Here is a 27,026-nt window from a genome sequence, read left to right on the forward strand (position 1 = left end):
GACTTTTTCAGCACATTTTGGGTGCTGAAAAACTAGGCTTATACTCGAGTATATACAGTAATTAAAAAAAATAGTTAATACTGATAAAAAAAATAGTTTAATATACAGGATGTGTGGCACATACAGTATGTGTATAATTAGCTATTCTCTGGAATCGAAACATGTTATAATAAAACTCAGCTATAAAATACTTAAATAAATATAAGAATATAATAAATAAAAGAAAATAAAATAACAGATTTTACCAGCTACTTATCATGAGGTTTACAGAGAAAACAGAAATCTAGTGGACAGTTAAATAAATAGAACGGAACATTCATTTCCAGGGCAAACACTTGAGTGTATCTTTTTCTCAATCACAGAACTCTTTTCATAAGCAAGGCCTTCGCTGCTTCATGGAAAAAGCTTTCCCCTAAGGACATTCTAATTAAATGCATTTTCTTGTGTTTCTGTAACGTTACACACACTTCACTGGGAAGGAAATGTTGGAAAAATGACATTTGAGAAGTGTAACAGAAAAATGTTCATTGAAGCTCAGATCATATTGCAATGCATACAGAGTTTGGCTGAGAACATTAAAACCTATGTTTATACACTGAGAGTCGCCCATTGTCATTGCAGTTACTGAACTACTTGGTTCCTACAGTAGTGTATCCAATATTCATGTCATGAATATGTAAGAAGGCCATTGTGCCTATAATAGTTGGTGTTAAATTAGCGTTACAGCTTAACAATATGTTAGACAAATACCCAATTTATCCTGTGAGAAAGACAGAGTTAGACAGGGCACTTATAATTAAGAGGATGCCTTTAGCATTTGTGCAGTGTTCAGTATTAAACATGTACATTAATATTTACAGATCCATAATGGATTAGTCTGACCTGCTGTGGTCTTATGTAAATGTTTTATCAATTCCCTTTACTTTTATTCTCTACGGTCAACAAAGCCCTCAAAGTAATAAAGTTAAATATTCTGCAAAAGAAATATTGAAAAGATTATCAAGGTGCAAAACATTGAATAAAACCATTAACCTGTAAGGGTTATGGCTAGCCTAGCTCTTTGAATGCTGTGGTGGTCTATGTGACGTCTTCAGATAAAACATTAATATTGTAATAAGTATAAGTCTTCCTGAGAAAATTTTAGTGGTCAAATGTAATGGAGCAGCATGATGCGCTGGTAAACATTACTCCCCTACTTGAGCTTGATTCTGGTTATGGCACCATATCTGTGGGTTTTGTGTCTTCTAGCCATGCCTGTTTCCTACAGTAGTTCTATTATGTACAAGAAGATTTCAAGCTGGTAACCTGTAGTTCACAGCAGGCTAACATTGTTTAAAGGCAGCTCCACTAGTGATCTTTTCACTATTTTTTCTTAAAAAAAAGGATGCAAGACTGAAGGGAGATCTGCTTCCCATGGACACTGGGCTAGAGCTCCTGCCAGAATGGGACAAGATAGATTTACATCAAAAATGTAAATATAGATGCTGATGTTTAATATTCTTACATTAAGCAGTTAATAGGCCACTAAATGTTTAGTAGTGATGAGTGAAATTTTTGTGCTAGACATGGATTTGCTGCAAATTTCCGTGGTTTGGCATTGGCAATTTTTTTGTGAAACGGGCAAAAAAAATTTGGCGCACAAAAATTTGACGAGCAACAAAAAATTGTCACACATGCCAAAAACAATTGTTTTCACAGATTTGCAAATATTCCGGCGAAGCGGGACAGATTCTCGTCACTAATGTTTAGTGCACAGAGAATGCTTTTAAAGACATTCTTGAGAATGTCATTATATTTTGTTGCAAACAAAAAGCTTAAAAAAACTAGAAAGTGTTGCTCATATATTTGACGTATCCAGAGATATACAGACTTATGTTAAAGCAATGCTTCAAATAAAATTGTAACAGTGGAACCCTACCACGTTGTGGTGTAATGTGAATAAACAGAAATAAAACCCAGAGAATATAACATTCTGGCTAGACCTTGCAGTACGGGGCTAGCAGCGGTCATGCTACCTTGCTACCGCAACCCCTTAAATGAAAATAACATTGTGCCTGAACCATCCATGTCCCTTGTACCTGTTCCTTTTTGCTCCTCCCAGCCCAAATATTGTTAAAGATAAAATACAGTACTAAAAAATGAGTACTGAGTAAAGTCACTATAAAGGTGGTTTAGAATGCACAAAAAATATACTACGGATTATCTGAGCGTGTATGCTGACCTCCTCAACCTAATGATATTTTCAAAAAATCTGCGAATTTCCACACTTGGCAGATCATGAGAACATGATGCTACGGCATCATTCCTGCTCTTCTTTCCTCATTCATGCATTGAGGTACATATAATGGTAGACCCAACTTTCTTCTTTCTCTTCTGCTTCCCTTCTTTTTCCTTCTCCCATCTCTTGGTCCTCTTATGTGCCCTATGAAACCTGGCCGGCTACCTCACTATACCCCTGCCTTGCCCCATACCAACCCCCCCCCCAGCCCAAATGCGCATGCATGCACATAATGATGATGATGATGAGGAAGACAGGGAGGTGAAGAGGGATCCAGTAGGGAACAATGGTAATGGTAGGCAGACAGCCCCCAGCATTGCACCCTAGGCATGTGCCGATTCTACCTTCCCCTAGTTCCAGCCCTGTTTGAGGTCCCCCAGTTGGACAGCTTTGTAATAGAATATGAGAATAGTTACAGGTATACTTATAATGTCTGTGACAAAATTCACATGTCATTTTTACTTTACAGTTTGCTAAATAAGCACATAATTGTGCATCTGTTTTTAAGAGGAATGTTTACCTTAAAATGAACTTTCAGTAATGTCATACAATTATAAAAGAATCTGCAATTTCTTTTTATTCCTGATTTTTTTTTTTTTTTAGCTAGTAGTAGATTTAACTAATGTTCTTCAGTTCTTGAGTCAGGTTCAGTCTTGTAATAGCAAAGCAAATTCATTTTGCAGCTAGATTTTCTCCTTCAATTGCAATTTAAGCCACTGCTTGGTTATTAAAGTAAACCAAGCTGTGATTCTAGGCTCATATACAAAAGTAAACCCAAGTGCAGTTTCTCTAAAATGGACACAAAACGGAGCATGCATGATACTATTCTGAAAGGTGTATTGTATATTGTAACACTTGTAATCATGCTCCTTTGCATCCTATGGCGATGTGCCCCTTCAGCCTCCTCTCATGAAGAATTCCAGTACCCTGGAATTACAAGTTGGCACAAGGTGCTTAGAGGCCTGTCCTTGGTACCCTGGCAAACATCCCCTCCCCCCACTCCTAACTTTCCCCTAACTTGTATATCTTTCAGACACTCAACTTAGTAAGTGCTGGTGATCATAGGTTGCTAAAGAGCCCTACCCTTACTGCCTGTCCTATGGCACATCGAAAGGACAGGGTTACTTTGCATCCATCCTTTGTACTTCACAGTGGGCTGGATTATTAATCTGGCATGACAAGCAGAGCACAACAAGGTCCATACAAACTGATTAGTGACTGAGTGGTAAGGGCACATTTGTGCCCCTTAATGCTCTAACACTTGCACCCAGAGCCTTTGTAAATGCCCCCCTATTCTTATTGCATATTTTGATTTCTAGACACTAAGAGGTGCACAACTAAAAATACAACAAAAATATACACGTATATATGTTTATTTATGTGTTCATATCTTGATGTACCTTTTTAAATTAATGTTTACCTATTTGATCCACTGGCAAAATAATGTTTCCCTTAAACAACAATATCTTTGTCTTTACTTTTCTTTTGGATCTGGGGTGAAGAAAAGAGAGATACAGATGTGTATAATAAGGGAGCAAGCACAATAATTCTGTGTATTGGAATGCAGAGGAGTGTGAAGTGCATCTTGGCACTAGTTTCTGAATGATTTGTTACTATTGCATGGTGAGAGTAGTTACTGAAATCTGGATCACCACACAGGGGACCACCAATCAGAGTTGTTTTGTGCAGACAATAAAGTGAGCTGAAATAAAATCCGCTTACTTAACTGTTTAAGACACAGATACAATTAATGCAGGACACATGAACATTGCTCACACCTTTAGAAAGCATTATGGAAAAATATATTACTGCTTCTTCAATTCATGTAAATCCCTTAAGTGCCAAAGGGTCCGTTCTGCAATTCATAAGACGATTAATTGATCCTAAGTACTTACCATGCACCTGAACACCTTTGATAAAGCAGACAGGGAAAAGCAATATTGAGGTTTTAATTGTGTCATTGACTGCGCTGTACAGCTGGCTTATTAAAAATGCAATCTATTTGTTAAAAGTGAAAAAATGGATTGTAACTATTATTCAACAAGGATAATGTCTGACTTCTAAGAGGAAATCTAAGCCATTATATATGAAAAAAAGGTTCTGGGGTCACAACACAGGGGTTGAATGGAAAATGGCTGGGTCAGTTGAATGTGTCGGTACAACCTGACCTCCGTCTCTGTATTCAATGTTCCTTAGGCAAAAAAAATCTTACATGAACTAATTGGATGACTTTTTTTGTCTAGATGTGAGCCTGGAAAAGTCATTTAGGACACAATTGTGGCTGTTGTTCTAATGATATTGTTGAGTGTGTATAGCCCTGGGTGCTAAATATCTATACCTATTTAATGTGTATAGCACCATTATAAGTGTATTTCTTTCTGTTGTTTGCAAGCTGCATCACTGAAAAATCTATTGCACAATTAAATTACAATTACATTGGGGCTTGTTATGAAACTGAAGGCTCAGTGGTCTGTCCTGATTTCTGGCGCAAGCACAATTTTTGTCCTGTTATACTGCAAATACAGGATGCTTGTTAGCTGCACTCATTATGCATTGCCCATTGAGTTAGGGGAGGTATTGGGAATGATATACAACCCCCACTATGCACACAGAAATGTATCCTGCTATAGGGCTATAATATTGCATGTCTCTGTCCATAATTCTATAACTGAGGAGTAAAAATCTCTTGTTTTTAGTCTTGAGAGAAGATCTTTTCTATAAGGTCAGAAAAAAATGCCCTACAAGCCAGTTGCTTCTCTGGGAAGAACATCAAATGGAGTGGGTTTCCCCTGAAAATCTTCAAAAACTGACAGTTAAAAAACAAAGCTAACAGTTTTATGAAATTATAAAGAATGTTATGACATTGTCAATATATTGACTATAAATGTAATGCCTTGGTGAATAGACAATCAATGTCTATCATATATATATATATATATATATATATATACGCACACACACCAATACCAAGGGCTTGTTTGTAAATGTGTTCCCCTATGGGTTTAATAAAAGCAGAAAACTGTTCTTTCCCTTTTTTTAATTAAACAATCCAAATTGACTTTTTACTCCTTCTACAAGATGTTTCTCCCCCTGGGTTCAATAGAGTTACTGTAAGAGAAGAGGAATTTGTTTAGTATGATTATTCCTCCCAGAGGATTACGGACAATAAACTCCATATAGGAAAAAATATTCCTCATCTGTGTTGCCTGTCCATTCTGGTATAATATGCAGGGAAACTAGTGGAAGGATATAACTAAATAATTCCTTCACATCTGTCAGTGACTAAAGTCTAAATAGAAGCTTTTGTTAAGTCACTTTAATAATATTTTTAAATCTCTTGATTTCAGAAAGTAAAATTAAAAGCCAAGTTCCTTTACCATGTTGTTGTGTTATGACTCGAGTTTATGCAGGGAAAAGTAATTCTCCACCAGGTGATGTGTGGACTTTGGCGTTTTCTATTATATCTTTGCACTCTAGCACCATATAGAGGCAGGATTTGACACTCAAAAAATGGTGTCTGGACATGGTGAGACAAAATGTGAAAACTTGCTGGCTGCATCTGTAAGTCCTGAAAACATAGTGACATTATATAAAACAGCTAAAACAGAATTTACATATATATACATTTTTTTTTTTTTTAATCATCATGTCTGCACGCATTTCCTTCATTTCCTACCATACTCTACAAACACACAAGCAGAATAATTGACCACTGTGTTGTGTGAATGCTAAATAATCTTTTTTTTTTCAAGCACTGCTTAAATGTGTTAGCACCGTATTTATATAGTTAACAATGTATTATTATTTGTATTAAAAGTATATTGAAAACATATGCTTTCACAGACAAGGTTACCGAATTATTTTAACCCTCTCATTTTCAGGCTTGTGTATAAAATGGTTTAGGAGGACCCAGTGAATAATATACCAACTGACATTGTTACAAGAATATGCCTGAGGAACTATTAAAACACAGCTGGGGGTTGTCTGAAAGGAGCTCTGATGAGAAAGGAAAGTTTTGGACTGGCCAGACTGGGGATGACCTTGACGTAGTTGGCCAGCTTGAATATATTGCAATATAAGGACAAACAATTGCTATTTTGTTGAAAGGGGAGGGCATTTCCTAGTAGCTTAATGCACAGAATGTCTTAATGTATTATATATATATTGACAATAGGTGAGTGCAGAGGACATCTTGTCTCTTCGTGTATGAATTTTTTCATTGCACCCTGCCTAATGGTTTAAAGTTTAGTGAAATTTAGTTTTTTGGAAAGGAAAGTAGACAGTGGTGCTGTCATAATAGTTTAAGGAAAAGGCAAAATCATCTTGGGGCAACTATGAATGAAAGGGCATAAATCTTGGGTCAACTGGAAATGCATGAGTATAAGGGAAATACCATGGCCAGTGCCTGCCTTAGTGGAGCTTACAATCTAAGGACCCTATCACATTTACACTCACCAGGACCAATATTATTAGGAGCTATTTAACATGCAGATATGTTTTCAGAGTGTGGAAGGAAACTGGGGTACCTAATGGAAACCCACACAGACAAGTGGAAACATACAGTGCCCTGGTTGGAGTTTAATTGTAAACCATTGTGCAACTTTTGTACTAAAACTTTCATTGCCCTAAGCTAGAGTTCAGAATAGCTGCCTTTAGAATGCTCTGTTTTGGAACTACAATGAGCTGGTTCTTTGGTAAGAATATTTGTCTTACGTTTGAAGCCCTTGCAGCAGCTAGATAAATGGACAGCCTCACTTGCAAATGATAAAGCGATTGAGTCTTTATAGCTGTAGACAGACCATAAGTTCATTATCTTTTAACTGTTTCAGCTTCTATAAATGATTATAATGTGTTTCTTTTTATAATTGCCTCCTCTTAAAGAGGTAGTAACTCCCCAAACTTTGTAAATGTAATTGCTATTAAAGCAGTATCTCTGCCCTCCTAGTCTATTCACAGCTGCTTCTGAGCAGTTCTGTATTTAGGTCTGGTCCAAGTTAACATATAGGCAACTGAGGACTGCCACCCTAGGCACAGGCCCTCAGGTACCTATTTATAAATACTGGCCTGCTTCTGACTACTGAAACAATGTAGCAATGTAGTGTGATGTGTTAAAAGGTATGCAAGGCATTGTGCGAATTGGAGTCTTGGTTGACTACACACCTGCAATGAGGGGCAAAGTCTGTTTAATTGGAGTTACTACTAATAATTTTCTATGCCTGTTTTTATTTTGCTTTATTTGTGCAAGTTCATTTTTTTCAAGACCTGTTACATTTTTATCAAGATTTGTTACAGATTGCTAATGGCAATGGTTCATCTATAAAGTATACTCTGATTTGCAGGGATACAAGCAGCAATTAGTATGCTTTGTGAGTCCTGGCATTTTGGGGCCAATGAATTGGAAAGTAATCCGGCCTTTAGTGGTTAAGCTCCTGAATCCAATAAACAAGAAAGTAGGGCATGTCCTTTGGCCAGGAAATAAAGCCACCAAGATAATACATTCATTCGGTATGATTGCTAGCAAGCGAAACCTTATTTTGTCATGGATTGCATGTGGCTTAATAAAGATTATGCAGTAATGTTTCCTTTAATGATTATCCCAAGCAAAAGTAATTATTTTTAAATGCACCAAAAATGCTGAAACGATACAATGAAATTAAGCATGCTGGAAGTAAGATCAAGTTTTTTTCCCTAAATGAAGAAAATGATTATTTTGTACTTGAGATGAAGATGATTAGATTCCAGGAAAAAAATAAGATGAATTCAGAACATGTATTTTATAGTTGTTTTTTTTTTTTTAAACATAGCCATACATCCATAAATGTTTGTTTTCATGCTTTTATTCCTGAACATTACTGACCTATATTAAATTATATGTTATCACACAAAACAGCCACTTTTGCATGTAAATAAATGCTCTTTACGAAAAAAATATTTTTGTAATAATATGAGCCACTGAACTATCCCAAACTGATATACTGCTGTTTGATTCACAGTACATCCCTCTAAATCATATGTGCCACTGTACTCTCACACAAACCAAGAACATACATACATGCTAGGTTACATTAACCAATGAACAGACCAAGGACAGAGGCATGTCTTGTTTTAATGTCAAAACTAATGTTAGATCTGTTGCTATGGGAACAGCACTTGTGCAATTTAGCACCTATGTTTAAAAAACTGCTGGATTTTAACATAAACTAATGGATAAGGCATTGTTTATTTGTATGTACAAAGGATTCATATTTATACATTCATATGGAAAATAATATAGCATTTTGTTTATCAGAATGCATTGTGACACACCTTTTCCTCACTGCAACATTTTTTTTTTTGATCATGCTTCTCTCCAACATATTCTGCTATGCTGGATCACAATAGACCACTAACATGTTCAACTAGAAAGGGAAGTTTGGGAACATACTTTATGTTGGGTTGAAAAATGGAAAGTCACTGAATTAAATCTGATTTGTTGTTGTCTGTGCCCACTTTTTCTAACCTTGGACCACAGTTATATAGTAAAAACCACTGTCCAAAGTTTGGGGACCCTGGTTTTAATAGTGTCTGATTGGCAGCAATTTAAATTTCCCCACTGAAAGTGAACGAATGACATCTGATTGGCGGTTGGTGGCTCTACCCCCTTTTTCTAACCTGGAACTGCAGTTACCCAGTGACCCAGTTTAGGGACCCTAGGATTAATAGTTAAAGAATGGCAGCAGTTTAAATTTAAACCAATAAACGTCAATAGGTAGGTAAATGGTGATTGGAGGTTTTCTAAGTCAAAGCAGTGGGTACCCTGGCATAAATAGAACAACAGCATTTTAAATTTAAACCAATAAAATTCAATGAATGAAATCTGATTGGCTCTTAGTGGCCCAACCCACTTTTCCTATTTTTGAACTGCAGTCCCCCAGTGACCAACTTTGCAAAGTTTGGGGACTCAGGCATAAAAATTAAGAGACTAACAGCATTTTACACATCACCATTGAAAGTAAATAGGTGAAAGGTAATTGGTTGTTGGTGGCTCCACCCACTTTTTCTAACTTTGAATGGCAAATACCCAGTGACTAACTCTGGAAAGTTTAACAACCCTGGAATTAATACTTAAATAATGGCATCAGTTTAAATACAAACCGGATTCCAAAAAAGTTGGGACAATAAACAAATTGTGAGTAAAAACTGAATGCAATGATGTGGAGGTGCCAACTTCTAATATTTTATTCAGAATAGAACATAAATCACGGACCAAAAGTTTAAACTGAGAAAATGTACCATTTTAAGGAAAAAATATGTTGATTCAGAATTTCATGGTCTCAACAAATCCCAAAAAAGTTGGGACAAGGCCATTTTCACCACTGTGTGGCATCTTCCCTTCTTCTTACAACACTCAACTGACGTCTGGGGACTGAGGAGACCAGTTTCTCAAGTTTAGAAATAGGAATGCTCTCCCATTCTTGTCTAATAGAGGCCTCTAACTGTTAAATTGTCTTGGGCCTTCTTTGTCGCACCTTCCTCTTTATGATGCGCCAAATGTTCTCTATAGGTGAAAGATCTGGACTGCAGACTGGCCATTTCAGTACCCGGATCCTTCTCCTATGCAACCATGATGTTGTGATTGATGCAGAATGTGGTCTGGCATTATCTTGTTGAAAAATGCAGGGTCTTCCCTGAAAGAGATGACGTCTGGATGGGAGCATATGTTGTTCTAGAACCTGAATATATTTTTCTGCATTGATGCTGCCTTTCCAGACATGCAAGCTGCCCATGCCACACGCACTCATGCATACCATCAGAGATGCAGGCTTCTGAACTGAGCGTTGATAACAACTTGGGTTGTCCTTGTCCTCTTTGGTCCGGATGACATGGCGTCCCAGATTTCCAAAAAGAACTTTGAATCGTGACTCGTCTGACCACAGAACAGTCTTCCATTTTGCCACACTCCATTTTAAATGATCCCTGGCCCAGTGAAAACGCCTGAGCTTGTGGATCTTGCTTAGAAATTGCTTCTTCTTTGCACTGTAGAGTTTCAGCTGGCAACGGAAGATGGCACGGTGGATTGTGTTCACTGACAATGGTTTCTGGAAGTATTCCTGAGCCCATTCTGTGATTTCCTTTACAGTAGCATTGCTGTTTGTGGTGCAGTGTCGTTTAAGGGCCCGGAGATCACGGGCATCTAGTATGGTTTTACGGCCTTGACCCTTACGCACAGAGATTGTTCCAGATTCTCTGAATCTTCGGATGATGTTATGTACAGTTGATGATGATAGATGCAAAATCTTTGCAATTTTTCGCTGGGTAACACCTTTCTGATATTGCTCCACTATCTTTCTGCGCAACATTGTGGGAATTGGTGAGCCTCTACCCATCTTGGCTTCTGAGAGACACTGCCACTCTGAGAAGCTCTTTTTATACCCAATCATGTTGCCAATTGACCTAATTAGTGTTATTTGGTCTTCCAGCTCTTTGTTATGCTCAAATTTACTTTTTCCAGCCTCTTATTGCTACTTGTCCCAACTTTTTGGGGATTTGTTTACACTATGAAATTCTGAATCAACATATTTTTCCCTTAAAATGGTACATTTTCTCAGTTTAAACTTTTGTTCCGTGATTTATGTTCTATTCTGAATAAAATATTAGAAGTTGGCACCTCCAGATCATTGCGTTCAGTTTTTATTCACAATTTGTTTAGTGTCCCAACTTTTTTGGAATCCGGTTTGTATAAACCAATTAAATTTAATGGGTGGAAATGGATTGGCTGTTGGTGGCTCCACCCACTTGTTCTAACCCTGAATATGTAGTCAGCCAGTGACTGACTGTGCAAAGTTTTGGAACCCTGACATAAATAGTATTGAGAAAGGCAGCATTTTAAATTTAAACAAAAATAAAATCCAATAGGTGAAGTCTGATTGGCTGTTGGTGGCTCCACCCACTTTTTAAAATCTAAAAATGCAGTCCCTCCTGGTGTTAATACTGTGAGAATGGCAGCAGGTTGAATTTCCCCATTGAAAATCAATAGTTAAAATCTGATTGGCTGTTGGTGGCTCCACCCACTCTTTCTATCTCTGAACCACAGTTACCTGGTGACTAGCTCTGCAAAGTTTGGGGACCTTAGTATTGTTTATTAATATTTAAAGAATGGCAGCAGTTAATAGGTAAAATCTGTTCACAGCTCCGCCCACTTTTGGGCATCCAGCAATCATCATATTTTCATTCAGGCTGAGCCCATGAACCCATGTGTGATTCCAGTTTGGGGAGTGTAGCTGTAAGCTGTAAGCTTGGCAGCAGTTTCAATTTCCCCATAAAAGTCAATGGGTGAAATTTGACTGGCTGTTGTTGGCCCCTCCCACTTTGGGGCCATCCAACAAATGTCGTTGTTTCATTCGGGGTGACCCCATAATTATGTTATTCAAGTTTGGGGGGTGTAGCTTCAAAGCTGTAAGTGTGTCAGCAGTTTGAAAATCAACGGGAAAATTGGTGTGTTTGGAGCGGTGCCACAAAAAGACGGGGGCGGGATCGCTTAGAAAAGCACAAGCAACCTGCTCCGCTATAGGGCGAAGAAGTGTGGGGAGTTTCGGTGTTGTACCACTAAAACTTTAGGAGGAAAAGTATTTAGAAAATTGGGGGCACTAAGAAGAAGAAGAAGAAGCGGAAGAATAAGCTGAAGTCGAAGAACAGCGTGTTGGGTTTTTCAACCCAACATAATTAGACATGTAAAGCTGTATGTACAATTACAGATTATGGCAAATAGTTTGGCACATTATTAATTAGGCTTTGTAAGAACTGGCTATTTTTTTATTCTTATAAACTAATTTCTATATTTTCAGGATGTCCTTTAGTGGAGAAGATTCCAATTAGATCAGTAATTGCAGATGATCTGCTTTCCAAGTCTTTTTACTTTTGACTGGCTCGCGAAGTAAGAAAGTTTGGTCAAATTGGTTAGATTGTCTACAAATTATTTTGTGCAAGATTTATGTGCAGACAATCTTATTGTGGGTTACAGTCCGAGCAGTTTTTGGTTACTTCTCCCTGTAGTTCCCAAATTCCTCTAAAATCTTGTATTTGTGAATGATGGCTTTCTTTATCCTACCTACCAGTATCACCATTAGGTAGGTTACATGAAATGAGTATGGAAGTTATTTTATCCTGTTGCCAAAAATAACGCTTAGGAATTTGCTGGCATCTCTGACAAAAATACGATGCGATGTAGTTTATTTGTCAGTAATATATGGACGTTTCCATTAATGTTTAGAATCAGAACATTAATATACAACCATGTATTCTCTGCTGCGATAATAAATAGACTCTTGAGACAAGGATAATTGGCCAATGAGTTTAGATATTTTCATTTCATCAAACAGTCACTGATAAAATCAAGTCTGTTGAAAAATCTCTCAGCGTATTTTTATTCGGTGGCACAGGGAACATTGCCTCCTGGGCTTGTGGAACAGTTTAAATGAAAAATATCATTAAAAATAAAGGAAATAAATAGCAAGACAAATGCAGTACTGAACATATTATTCCTCAGGTGGAGTGCTTACTTTTTTTGCAGCATATTGTCTGCACAGGCACATTTCTGTATCACTACATTATCTAGGATCATAAACTGTGGCTATTACAATGCTGAGTACAGAATGACATATTTCATGGAGCAGTTCTTATTTTCATAGAAACCCTTTAAGTTTGTGTTCCCCCACTGAGATTTGGAAGAACAGATAGGGAGAGTGCTCTGCATGTTTTTTCTTTTGTAAAGGCTGAACACTATAGGCTATGGAAGACTCATTTTTTTCTAATCAGTAAATGTGAAGCCAGTCACCAGCACAGAAACTCTTATGAAATATTGGACATCCACCACGTCCACACTGAGATGCATAATAAGCCTTTTCCAGTACACAGGGGCCAAAACAGTTCCACACAGGCCCAATAAATAGTGACTGTCTAAGGCATCTTACAGCATTCTCTCTGGCATTTGCCAGAACCTGATTTGTCTGTCCAAACCTGACACCAACAGAGTCTTAGAAGAATGAAAGCATGTGATAGATAGTTTTTAACCCTTAATGCCATATAGTTTCCTACATTTCTTGCACTGCATCTGTGCATTTGTGGACACAATTGTGCTGAAAATCTTGTGATGTAATTTCTGGTGTGCAAAGTCAGAATTAATTTTGTGTGTTTCTCTTTAGCTGCAAATGTGCTCTGTCTTTAATGCAGGGTGTTGTGGGGACTGTAATTCTACCAGGGTTTCCCAGCATCAAGAGGCTTTCATTTAACATTTAAATGATTTTAGTCGACTTGGTATGGTGATCCAAGTTATGGAATGACCCCTTATTTGCAAAACCCCAGGACCCCCATTACTCTAATTCTCCTGCTCCAGTGTCTCTACCCCATCCTAGCAGCTTTTCACTACCCCTCCTCTCCCCTACACCCTCCTTCACTAGTCTCTACCCTGTCCTCCTCGTTCCTAACTGACATTACTGATCTCCCTCCTGTCAAGGAAGAACTTGAAAGTAAGCTGCTAGGGAGCCTGCAAAGATCTTTAGTTTTAACAAAGCCATTTTGGCCACTGTAAATTCAGGGAATAAACTGTATATGGCACTGCATTTCTTGCATTGATATTACTCATCTCACTCCTGTCAAGGAGGGACTTGGTGTCAAGCTTCTAGGGAGCCTGCCAAGATCCTCTTCTTTAGTTCAGTAAAATCCAGTTCAGAAAGCAGGCATAAAATAAACACCAACTGCCACAGCAACAAGTGTTATTACAGAGCAAGCTCCGCAGATCAATGTGAAGTTACATTTAAATCTCCACCTACGATTTTCATTGGTCTCAGATGTAGAATTCCTAGCAAGACGTTCTTCAAAAAGTGCCAAGTTGATAGCAGGTCCATCTCCAACCTCAGGCAAGGCGGTCTCTTGATCACGGTCCAAAATCTCCTCTACTGCAGGCAAGGGGACGTCATCATTTGTCATTTCAGCAGCCAAGGGAACATCACCATTCCTACCGTCTGGCTCATACATTACAACATTTCTAACATGCTGCCTGCACATAGGGCAGGAACCATTTACCTGTATCCAGGTTTCTATGCACAAGAAGCAAAACTTGTACTTACAAGGCTCAATGTAGGAAACATCATCAAATGTTTCCAGTCATATAGGGCACTCGGAATCTAGTGCTTCTTCTATTAAATGCACATCATTGGTTTCACACTCAGGTGGAAAGCTGTTATTATCTGTAGAAGTTGTATGTACTTCCTCCATTATTAGTTGATCAAAATGCTGATAAAAAGGTTAAATATACAAAAATATACAGAGACAATAAATACATTTAAGTAAATCTAAGTACAGTCAGCAATGATATAAATAATAGGGACTAGACTTAACATATGATAGTTTTCTAACATCCCAGGTCTTAATAATTAATCTGTCACTCTCAGCACTCTATAGCAGCTATTCATGTTCTCTGCTTACCCCTATGCATACCTATTGGCCTGTCTGTGTATGGGGCTCTCAGGAGGGACTGATTGAAAATTGGGCAGATATCAGTGCTGCACATGGCAACAAAAGGCCCTCTCCCAAAACCAGCCTAACCACAAAAAAAAATAGTGTAAAATTTAGGAAAACTTAATAAGAGGATGTAAAACGTAAGTTTTATTTATGAATATAAGCCTAGTTTTTCAGCACCCAAAATGTGCTGAAAAAGTTACCCTCGGCTTATACTCGAGTCGGGTGCCATGGGTCCCTCCAGACTAGCACCCTCTGTACTTTGTGTGCAAATTAGGCCACCCACAACTAGACCCTCCAGTGCCTGTTGTTTTTGTTGACCCTCTTCTCCACTTACAGAGCTAGTTTACTATTTTTCTTTGAAATAAATATTTATAAACATATACCCCACTGATGCCTCAATTAATGTAATTTTATTGGTATTTATTTTGATTATTGAAACTTAGCAGTAGCGGCTGCATTTCCCACCCTAGGCTTATACTCGAGTCAATACGTTTTTCCAGTTTTCTTAGGTAAAATTAGGTACCTCGGCTTATATTCGGATCGGCTTATACTCGAGTATATACGGTACATCTATCTAAATTTAGCTACAGGTATGGGATCTGTTATCCTGAATCTGAGTACCTAAGGTTTTCCAGATAAGGGATATTTCCATAATTTTGATCACTATACTTTGTCTACTTTAAATATTAAATAAACCTGAAAGGATTGTTTTCCCTTCAATAAGAATTAATTACATCTTAGTTGGGATCAAGTACAGGTACTGTTTTATTATTACAGAGAAAAGGGAATCAGTTAAACATGAAATAAACCCAATAGGACTGTTCCGCACTCAATAAGGGGTAATTATATCTTAGTTTGGGATCAAGTACTGGTACTGTTTTATTATTACAGAGAAAAATAAATAATTTAAACACGAAATAAACCCAATAGGATTGTTCTGCCCCCAATAAGGGGTAATTATATCTTAGTTGGGATCAATCATAGAACCTCTGTTGAAGCATATCATACCTATGGAAAACAACTATTTAGCATCAAAACAGTGGGTAAGTTTGGTCATTCCTTTTTCTCACTTACTCACTTTCTTACTTACTCACTCTTGCATATAGTAGTTTACAGTTTATAGTTTAAAATGTATAGTTTGCCGTGTGTATTTAAGTAGGATACCCAGGGCTGCCAAGTTTCTACAAACTTCTGTTGTTTTCCCGATAGGGAGGAAGTAATTTCTTCCATTATGTAAATATCATTTACACTATTTAGCCATTCCTCTATTGATGGAGGGTTAACCTCTCTCCCTTGTCTAGGTATTAATACCTTAGCTGCTAACAGTAATTGCATGAGAAGACTTCGCCTGAAAACATGTTCCGGCTTATTAGTATGGAACAGTAATAAAAATTGCGGGGTGATAGCTACCTGGCATGAAGATTTAACTAGAGACCAAAAGTTATGCAATATAGGACAATCACACCATATATGGGACAGCGTCCCTTTGTATATATTACATCTCCAGCATATGTCGTTCTGGGTTAGATGCATTTTATATATGTTCTGGGATTCTGTACCATCTAGACATAATTTTGTAGGAATTTTTCTGAAATGTATTGTTAATGGAACACTTGATTACTTGATTATTATCCTGAAATGTTTTTTCCTATTCCTCCTCTTTCAGGTGTGAGTCCAGCTAATTTTTCCAGGAGCATAGAGTAGAGGAGTAGAGGAGAGTAGATATATTGAGTTTTCCTGAAATCATCACTTGGATACTAAAGGGGCAGCCCCACCGGAACATGACTTTATGTTCTTTAAATTTGTTCTTGAGGGGTTTAAGTAGGCGTCTTTGGTGAGTGTGTACCAGGATAAGTCTTGGCGTATAAATATCTCTGCATTTTCGTGGCTTATCTCCTTCATTTGCCTTGCTTTGGTCAAAATTTTCTCCTTAGTTACATAGCTTAATAAACAACAAATGACGTCCCTCAGTTTCTCAGATGGGAGGCCTCTCAGTCTTAATGCTCGATGGATCCTCTCTATCTGGATCTCTACAGGGTGATTAGGATCATGTTAAAGGGAAAGTAACATCAAATTTTCAAAATACAAATTTAGCTTTAAAATAGTTTAATTAACACATGTAACATAGAAAAGTTGCCATATCCTAAGTGGTTATTGAATAAATGACACTACCTTATATGCATAGGGCACAGCAAAAACGGCGATGTGGCGACTGATTTACTTCCGGTAAGAACCCGGAAGTTCGGCTCCTGCATTCTTAGAAGAATGCTTTGAAGGTGATTTACAGCTTTTTTTCTGTGTTTGTCCTGTGAGAGGACTGAGCAGTGAACGCTGTTTTAGCTCCTGTTCTGTTTAGATATCTGTGTGAGCGGAGCGCTGCAGAGATTGTACAGGGAGAGGGAGGGGCAGGAGGAGGGAGCTGACTGGAAGTCTATCACGAGAGGAGCTGCTGCCTGAGCCTTATCAATACTTGGTAAGGTTATTATTAAAAATCTAGTTAAGATATGAATATTTCTGTACGATAAATTTGCTAATAAAAATGTTTTGAAGGAATGTGTTTAATGTAAAATATTTGTGTTACTGGTCCTTTAAATATAGAGTGGGCCGCTTGCCTGAGCGTAGAGTTATTTGCTGCCCCTGATCACATTGTTTGCCTCTATTATCAAAGTCATCTATTCTGCAAGTTAGCAGCTGAATGGCTTTATTTTGTACCTCGGTAACATGAAGTAGGGATTTGACAGTTGTATCCACCGCCTCTGCCCTGTTCTCAATTTTGTTCGCCAGTGCATGCAGCGATGCAAGTTCAGTTTTTATCTCTGCCACTTTCTCCCTCAGCAAGGGTTTCATCTGTTCGACAAATGTTATAAAGTCATGTTTTGTTGGTTCTTGGTAATGAGCTCAGTATGCTAATTGTATTTTTCTCTGAGACAGCTGAATTGCCATCGGAATCTGCCTCGGTCTCAGCACGGCCAGGGGCGCCATCTGTACCTAACGCGTCACCCTTGTGGTCTGCCGGAATCAGGAATTTCTTCAACAATTTCTGCGATTCGGTAAGTTTTTGTTGCCTGGGGTCTTCCTTTCGGGAATCCCTGTTTTTATTGTGCTTTCCCATGATTAAACAAGTCGTTTGGCCCTCTTAAATTTGGAGCTAGTACGGAGAGTCAGGACTATGCGTCCATCTTGTTCAGTGGCTGACCACGCCCCCCTACACTCAGTTTCAATTCAAAATTTTACTATTTCATTATTCAGTTTTAAAGGAAACTATGTTATACCAGAAACTTGCTTCCCAAGATTAACTCCCAAATGGTTGCACCAAATGTCTCATATGTTCTATATATATTGATATTGAGGACTGCAGCAGCAAATGAATGACTGGATGAACACAGACAAGACCAAACTATTCCTTATTATTGTTAACATTAACATGTAGCAAAGAGCTGACCAGAAGCATGGAATGTACTACTCCAGCATTTATGTGACCACCACTGATTCTACGTTCCATGGCACTAAAAAAATTAAATATTTTAGCAGTTTAGACATCAAATAAAACTAACATTACTAACAAAAGTAAAATATCTTAATTATTGTGAATCATTTTAGATGAACATATTATTACCCAGTGCCATATAATTTAATTTGAAACAATTTCTTGGATGATACCATAGCAAGTCTTCTATACAATGGAAACATATTTCCTATTTCAGTGCCAAGTGGGTTTTACATTTTAAATAGAGTCGCTAGGTATTTCTTTTCAAATGCAAGCCAACATTTTTGTTGGCTGCAGAACAAAAATGGATCCATTCTTATATTTCACATCAACATAAAACCAAATTCCTGCAATGCTGTTGGCTTTTTATAACTTAATGATCAATCCAGATGTTTTTCAATTAACTACCAGACATTTGAAGAAAGCAGGCAAAAACTTTCATAATTAAATTGAAAGACACAGGCTTTATTTATAGTAGGAAGATGAATTCCAAATTCCACAAATGCCTCATTCCTATTATATAGTTTATATATACTATATACTGTATATTAGTAAATGACTGTGCACCCAAAATTGGAAAGTGGACTGTGTGCGGACTTCACTTTGAATATATATATAATACATAGTTACATAGTTACATAGGGTTGAAAAAAGACCTGTGTCCATCAAGTTCAACCCATCCAAGTAAACCCAGCACACCTAACCCACACCTACCAATCTATACACTCACATACATAAACTATAAATACAACCACTAGTACTAACTGTAGATATTAGTATCACAATAGCCTTGGATATTCTGATTGATCAAGAACTCATCCAGGCCCCTCTTAAAGGCATTAACAGAATCTGCCATTACCACATCACTAGGAAGGGCATTCCATAACCTCACTGCCCTCACTGTGAAAAACCACCTACGCTGCTTCAAATGGAAACTCCTTTCCTCTAATCTAAAGGGGTGACCTCTGGTGCGTTGATTGTTTTTATGGGAAAAAAGAACATCCCCCAACTGCCTATAATCCCCTCTAATGTACTTGTACAGAGTAATCATGTCCCCTCGCAAGCGCCTCTTTTCCAGAGAAAACAACCCCAACCTCGACAGTCTCACCTCATAGTTTAAATCTTCCATCCCCTTAACCAGTTTAGTTGCACGTCTCTGCACTCTCTCCAGCTCATTAATATCCTTCTTAAGGACTGGAGCCCAAAACTGCACTGCATACTCAAGGTGAGGCCTTACCAGGGACCTATAAAGGGGCAAAATTATGTTCTCATCCCTTGAGTCAATGCCCTTTTTTATACAAGACAGCACTTTATTTGCTTTAGTAGCCACAGAATGACACTGCCTGGCATTAGACAACTTGTTATCAACAAAAACCCCTAGATCCTTCTCCATTAAGGATACCCCCAACACACTACCATTCAGTAGATAGTTTGCGTTTATATTATTTCTACCAAAGTGCATAACTTTGCACTTATCAACATTGAACCTCATTTTCCAGTTTGCTGCCCAGTTATCTAATTTTGTCAAATCGCTCTGCAAAGCGGCAACATCCTGCATGGAACTTATAGTTTTGCACAATTTAGTGTCATCAGCAAAAATAGAAACAATACTGTCTATGCCCACCTCCAGGTCATTAATAAACAAGTTAAACAGCAAAGGCCCAAGGACTGACCCCTGCGGTACTCCACTAACCACACTGGTCCAATTAGAAAATGTTCCATTTACAACCACTCTTTGTACTCTATCCTTCAGCCAGTTCTCTATCCAATTACAAATATTATGTTCTAGGCCAATATTCCTTAATTTGATCATTAACCTTCTGTGAGGTACTGTATCAAACGCTTTAGCAAAGTCCAAGTAGATGACATCAACTGCCATTCCAGCATCAAGGTTCCTACTCACCTCCTCATAAAAGGCAACTAAATTAGTCTGGCAAGATCTGTTACGCATAAAACCATGCTGGCACAAACTAATAGTATTGTGAACTGCAATGTATTCAAGTACCCTATCCCTTATTACCCCTTCCAAAAGTTTTCCTACTACTGATGTCAGACTAACAGGCCTATAGTTTTCAGGCTGAGAACGGGATCCCTTTTTAAATAACGGCACCACATTAGCAATCCGCCAGTCTCTTGGCACCATGCCAGACCTCAATGAATCCTGAAAAATTAAGTGAAGAGGTTTGGCAATCACAGCGCTCAGCTCATTTAATACCCTGGGATGAATCCCATCCGGCCCTGGACCTTTGTTTACCTTTACATGTTCAAGTCTCTTTTGAATTTCCTCCCGAGTGACCCATGCGTCAGTAGCTAAATTACTAGAACTGGGCATATTACAAGGGAAGCCTTCATTATCTGGCTCCTCAGATGTATAGACAGATGAAAAATAAGAGTTCAAAATTTCAGCTTTTTCCCCGTTTTCATCAACCAACGTACCCCCCCGTGATAATAAAGTTCCCACCCCTTCTTGCTTCATTTTTTTACTATTCACATAATTAAAAAATAATTTTGGATTCTTTTTACTCCTAGCTGCAATATAGAAAGAGTGCCGCACACACAGGGTATTGATACAGAAGAAAAAATGTTTTTATTGAAAAATTTTCAATTATATTTTTGTTTTTGACCTGCACCAAGGGCATTTGGACTTTTATATATATATATATATATATATATATATATATATATATATATATACTGTATATGGTCACAGCCTCATTACATTTTATTGGTGAGCACAAGTTACACTGTAGTTTCAATTAGTTCCAGCTGTAAAGGGAATCTAAACACTACATAACACTGTCTCACTGTATTTCCTGTTTCTCTACATAAAGTGGCCAATGTATAATTACAGATGCAAGAGAAATTACTAATGAGAATGTTGCTTACCAGCACTTTGTTGGTCACCTTACTTAAAATAGATTTTTATGTAATGTTATCTTCATATTACACTCATGGGCAAGGAAATAAAAACATTTAATTCATCCAATTGCAGGAGGAAATAACATGGTGCCAGATTAACACAGATTATGTTGAATGTAAAATAGGCACTGGTTAAATGTTGTATAGAGCAATATTGAAGAGTTTAGGAATAGTCCGCCAAAGCCAAACCAAGAAAAAATTCTAAATATGAAATACTGTATATATATATAAAAATTATCACAACCCTTTTGTTAACCCAAATGTAATTGTCTAGCAAATTATTTTAAATTTTTAAAGAAAGACTAAAATACAAAAACTAAATATATACAGGTTTTTAGATGGAAAAGCTCAAAAGGGGTGTTGTTTTTACCTTTTGTTGCCTTGACACATTGCTCTTGTGTCACATTTGCATTCAGGTTTATTCTGTATAGTCCAGGACCCCAAGCATGCTCAGATCAGATGGTAGTTATTCATCTGCAAATGAAAGTTATATAAGCATATGAAGAACTCTCTGCCAAAATCCAGTTGACATAACAGTACGGAAAAACCCAGAATAGTTATTTTATGTATTTATTAAAATTATTGAAATTTTAAACAGATTAGAATCAGTTTGCATTTGTAGTATGTTGTTCTACCCATGGAGTAACCGCAGGTGTGCCTCTCAGTTTCTGAAAAATAAATCATGCATAACAGAAACAACTACCCCACCCTACCTCATTAATAGAAAAACAACACAATATAAATCAACAGAGCAGCTTAGACAAAGCCTTATGAAGCAACATGATTACCCAAGTCACGCTGTTTTGTCTTATTGCTTGAAGTGCAATTTGGATGTTTAGAGTATTGTATTAAAACTTTGATCTTTTTGTATTCTAGGACAATGCAAAAACAATACTTTCTGGGGCATATAAAACATTAACAAATGTTATAGAGCCAGGTGAGTGGGGACACCCCTCCAAGGTTTGCAAAAGGTATGAAGAGGGAAAGATGACATTGACATTAGGTATGTTACATTCTTGCACCAAACGCTACTAGTGGATTACTACACATAAGGCTTGTCCAATCAAGTTTATTCATTAATTAGTTATTAAGTAGATAATATAAATGAAAATATTATTAGTTATAACTACAGTCTTAGTCTTGTGCATTCATTTATTTTAACCTTACACTGGCTGCCGCTTCTACTGCAACTTGTATCAAGGGTCACTCATTAGGTAAACAAAAAATATTCACATTTATGTAGTGGGCAGGAAACATTCCAAGTACTATTAATGATAATATATAATTATGATTTACTCTGTGGGGGAGTCACTCTTTTGTTAGTAACATCAGCACCTATTTCATAGGTAACAGATTGGGACAGCAGATATAGTGCAGGCGGGTCTGTGCCTTTGTTTTATTTGGGATTTTATCCAATCGGAAATTAAAGTCTGTTCTAACAACAAAGACAATGCGCTTAATGCTTTATACACTTAACCATAAATGGCCTGTAAATTATCTTTATAAACATTGCTTAGTGATGTCATCAGTTATAATCAGTTCTTAGTGATGTAATTTCTGTCACATGACTCACTGAAACCTGTGTAGTATAACAGATAATACCCACTTTGTACCTTTGGCATTGTGCTTTTATATGGTCATGGAACTCCTCAGTGACTTAATGTTCTTATATTTTACAATACATGGTACATTATTCACTCTATCTATCTATCTATCTGTCTATCTATCTATCTATCTATCTATCATCTATCATCAGAATATGATATTATATAAGGCTGGTGAGTAGAAGGTTTTGCAAGAAATGTGTAATTTTTTAAACACATCTGTGCATATTCATATTTATTAAAGCTTTTTGGCATACAAATATGTATTGTATGTATTACTTTATAGATGATGAATTAGACTTCAAATGTATCAAATACTTAAGAATCAAATGCTGTCAGAATTTCAATCAGCAGAAGGTATGAAAGTGTCACCTTGCTATTTGTAGGAAAAGGACCACTGATCTTGTTTGTAACTTGAAGGGTTATTGTCTCCCTTTTATACTGAAATCTTCAAGAGTATGTCTCCAATGCAAGATGGAATTTCAATGGCACACTGCCTTTTTATTGTCATTTTTCTGATAGCATCTTGATTTTTTAACCTGTTTTCAATAGCAACTAGAAATCCTTCCCCCTCCTGTTTGAGCTACCTTTCATGCAACATAAAGATCTGATCAATCTGTTATTCTCTGTGGCTGAAGAGTATTAAACTGCCATGTATAACAAAAGAAAAGAAAGTTGTTTGAAATGGAGTATCCAGATCACCCAGAGGACACCTCAGTCTATTGGCATATAGAGCAGAAGTGGGAAAAGTTCAATTAAAATTTCTGTGGGTCTCTCCAAGTTTGTGAACACATCAATTGACCCTTTCCTTGAGCCATTCCACTGAACCACATTGTTACATACCTTAATGAAACACCAGGAGACAGATGGGCCACAACATTTATTCACATTTTATCAAATAAATAGAACCTTGCCAGCCTAACTCAAGGCAATATTCTAAAGCCAGAATCACATTAGAGATTACTACTGTGCTCTGCTGTTCCTCACTGAAGACTTGAATTTCACTTCCATAATTACCATTTAAAATGCTATGTCATTATATCCACCACTGAGTATTAGGCTGCCTTTGCCTACAGAGAGGATGGGCCCCAAACCTGCTACCAGCAGGAGCTGCATCACCCACCATGAGAGAAGTTCAGCAGCCCTGCTGCCGGTCATGAACTTAAATCTGCAGTATCTTGATAATAGGCAATCCAAGTAGGCTGTCACCTAGCACAAGCAATAGTAGCACCTGTTTCTACCAGCTAAGATAGGGAAGTGAACTGCTACTTTCCTTGACATCACATCCCTCTCTCAACCCTCAGCTTGTAATAGTATGGTATAAGCAGGATGCCCTTGATCTCCTTCCTTCATGGAGGAGGAAAGGATAATATGATCTGTCAGGATTTTGACAGGATTTGGATAACTTGCAATAGTTTTAGGATCAGGTACAAGGTACTATTTTATTATGACAAAGAGAAAATAATATTTTTTTTAAACAACAGAAATGTATGTTTAAACTAGACTCTATGATAGATGACCTTCATGTAATTCAGAGTTTTCTGGATAATGGGTTTCTAGATTAGGGATATTACAATTAGCATACCATATAAACATGCCTGCCCTGAACTTAAAAGGACATATGTAGTTTTTTAATGTTAACTTTGCCTTTAAGTGGACAAACCATGAGTCATGTAGTGATTAAAACAATGGTATAAAATGAGCTTTAGAGTGTAGAAGTTACAGTGTATACCTACAGTTTCTGCAATTTTTTAACAGTACTTTTTCATATAGTGTTATTGACAACTGGATATTGCTAGTAGTGCTGCTGTCATGATTACATTTTCTGGTAGAGTTAGGTGGGTGGACACAAGCGCAGGCACTGGGATGTGTATGCACCAGGGCAGTAGCCTCAGGAAGTACAGTGAAACTTTGAAGGTAGTGGATCAGAAGGAGAGGGAGGAGATCAGACTTGGGCTAATGACTAAAGGACAGGCAAACTGCATGAGAATCCAAATATAACCATTAGATTATAGAAAAAGATAACTTTAATAGGACGCCTTTTTATCTGTACCTTTTAGTTTTTCTTTAAAATACATTTTAGATTAAAGAAATACATAACTGGAGTTCATGAAAAAAAGAGATTAGTTGTGGTGAGGAAATATTTTTTTACACAATAAAAGAAATATAAGGATAGGAAATCAGAGGCTGAACCTTCAAGGCCGTAGTTCAAGATGAATCATTTCTTTTGTGAGATTTGGAGACAAATGAAAAAGAGCTCTAATTACTTAGAAACTAACAGTAAAATAATTTTAACATGCTTGGACTAAACCAATTTTTTTCTTAATATGTTTTAAAGTAAATAGAATAGTAGAATCCTGAGAGACCCAATATAATATTTTCCTTCATTTAATTACAGCGTGTTTCTCAGTTCCTGCTGCATCTGTTGAAGACTATTAACATTCACCAATTAACATTAATCCATTAACATTTGAAATCTATAGTGATATTAGACTAAATGTGTTTTCTTATCTATAGTATAAGAAAAAAAAATAAAACATTTTTTTTTTGAATACTAAAGGGGAAAATTATACATCCTATTTTAATTATTCTTTTACTAAAACCAAAATGTTGTACCAAAAAACCCAAAGTTTTATACTAACAATGAGAAAAGTGACAAGCAGTATTCTGTAGCAGTGCAAGGTTAGAGAGCCATAGTCCTGCTATTCTCACAGCGAATAACAGAACAACATTTCCAACCTTGAAATCATTGGTCTTTTAAGTGTTAAATGGAACCAACTTACATTTATACAGTTGTTTAATCCGTGTTTATCGTATTGTGCAAAATGACCTTTTACAGAAATAAAACTCAGAGTTTGTACAGTTTTATCCCCAGGATGCCACATTTTATTCATTAATTTGGTTATTTCTGTTTCCAGTTCATTAATATTTTTTGAAAAACAGTACCAAAAACAGAATTAATTTAGTCTATTTTACTGGATTTTGTAGGTGGTTTCCATTGGGATAGAACCTGTTCCCCTTCAGTAAAGCTATAGGATCTGTTATCCAGAATGCTTGCGATTTTCCAGATAAGGGATGTTTCTGTAATTTGGATCTCCGTACCTTAAGTCCACTAAACATGATATAAATATTAAAACCAAATAGGATTAATTTGCCACTGATATGGATTCATCATATCTTAGTTGGGTTCAAGAAAATGTACTGTTTTATTATTACAGAGAAAAAGGAAATCATTTGAAAAAAACAAAATGTTTCAATTATTTGATGTAAATGTTCTATGGGAGACGATTCCTGTAATTTGGAGCTTTCTGGATAATGGATCCCATACCTGTACCTGCTATATAAGCCAAATATTTATTATTGATCTTTAAATAAACCATCAGATTATTGAAACAGGTCTGTCAGATAATGCCCCCCCTTTTTTTAAAAAAAATAGTATATATATACTATTACTTCCTGTGAACAACAGCATCTGACTTATTAGTAATATCTAAACAGACCACATCTTTTCAGTATTCTAGTCTATGTTCTTCTTCCAATTTCAGAGAAAGCCATTCAATGTCATTTATCTCCTGTAAGACCATGTTGGCTTCCTCTAGTAAGATTGCTTCCCAGTATATATTTCCCATTGCTATTTTACTGGGTCTTTCAACACTTTACCTGTGAATCACCCAGACATATAGATAAAGTATTTCCTGGCTGAGAATGAACATGTTTTTTAGTGTTGTTACAGTTGCATTTGGAATCATGTAGCCCTGGAATTATATAGTTCTGTATTTTTAGTCCTGACGTCCGGTAGTCCTGTATTTGTAGTCCTGGAATCTGGTAGTCCTGAAGAGTTAAGGGAAATCTAATCCTCCTAAATAATTGCTTTAATTTGCTCTATAAATAACATTTAATGGCAAAGCACACATAAACAAGAATAAGCACTGGCACTCAAAGCAGGTACAAGCAGGGCAAGCACTTGCAAATTTATTGTGGATGTGCATGCTTGAGAAAGGGGCTTTCTCGCTCCGAAACGTTGCACGACTGCAATAAATTTGCAAGTGCTTGCCCTGCTTGTACCTGCTCTGAGTGCCAGTGCTTATTCCTGTCTGTGATTGCCCAGGAGGGTGCCGATCCCTCCAGCATTTGTGCACCAAGCTCTTCTCTACCGGAGTGCCAGGGTGTGCAGGTAAGATCCTTCCTTTCATTATAAGTCCCACAGGAGACCACTGAAACTACATTCATAAATAGGTTA

The sequence above is a fragment of the Xenopus tropicalis genome, chromosome 4, assembly GCF_000004195.4.
Source record: "Xenopus tropicalis strain Nigerian chromosome 4, UCB_Xtro_10.0, whole genome shotgun sequence".
Classification (NCBI taxonomy): domain Eukaryota; kingdom Metazoa; phylum Chordata; class Amphibia; order Anura; family Pipidae; genus Xenopus; species Xenopus tropicalis.